The 624-nt window shown below is 35.4% G+C and overlaps 1 protein-coding gene across 1 annotated transcript in view; it reads left to right on the top strand.

Moving 5' to 3' along the window:
* LOC119581739 overlaps positions 1-624 on the top strand; it is a gene marked incomplete at both ends in the record, with an annotated part of 64,510 nt that overhangs the window by 42,498 nt on the left and 21,388 nt on the right.

Raw genomic sequence — 624 nt, 5'->3', positions numbered from 1 at the left:
GCTAAGTGAATAGACTTACATCGACATAAGAAACATAGCAGATGAAACAGAGCCATGCATCTGATATAGAGAGACTTACACAACAACCAACTCCACTTCTATTGTAACACCCTATTCATATCACAACCCAACACCATACTGTAATAATTAATTCCGCCCATTCACAACAGCCACTCACAAAAAGCGCTAATATATTTTTGCTCCCAAATCTTTTCACTACCATAAGAGCAAAACAAAACACAAACTCTCTATACGACGATAGAGATTCCGTACTCTTCCGCCTTACCCTGTGCTTGCAAGAAAAGACTGAATATCTCAGTAAGATTTATTAAATCAGTGTCTTAATCATTGTGAACATAATAATTTATTAAAAGAATTTACATTCTCCATGACTACAGATATGATAAATTTAATAAATAGATAAGACAAAATTAATCATTATTTAAGTACACTACCCCTCAACATATTTTTTTCGAGCTTTCACTTTTGAATAGATATACAATTAAATATAAATAAGCTGTCGGCTTAAAACGCACGTAAGCTCTTTTCCGTCACCAAGCCAAGAAACAACAAGACACCAAAGGCAACACCCAACGGGAAACACCCAACACCCCATAACCCACC

The sequence above is a fragment of the Penaeus monodon genome, chromosome 15 (assembly GCF_015228065.2).
Source record: "Penaeus monodon isolate SGIC_2016 chromosome 15, NSTDA_Pmon_1, whole genome shotgun sequence".
Classification (NCBI taxonomy): domain Eukaryota; kingdom Metazoa; phylum Arthropoda; class Malacostraca; order Decapoda; family Penaeidae; genus Penaeus; species Penaeus monodon.
The sequence above is the reverse complement of the archived record's forward strand: the minus strand, read 5'-3'. Positions and strand labels throughout refer to the sequence as shown.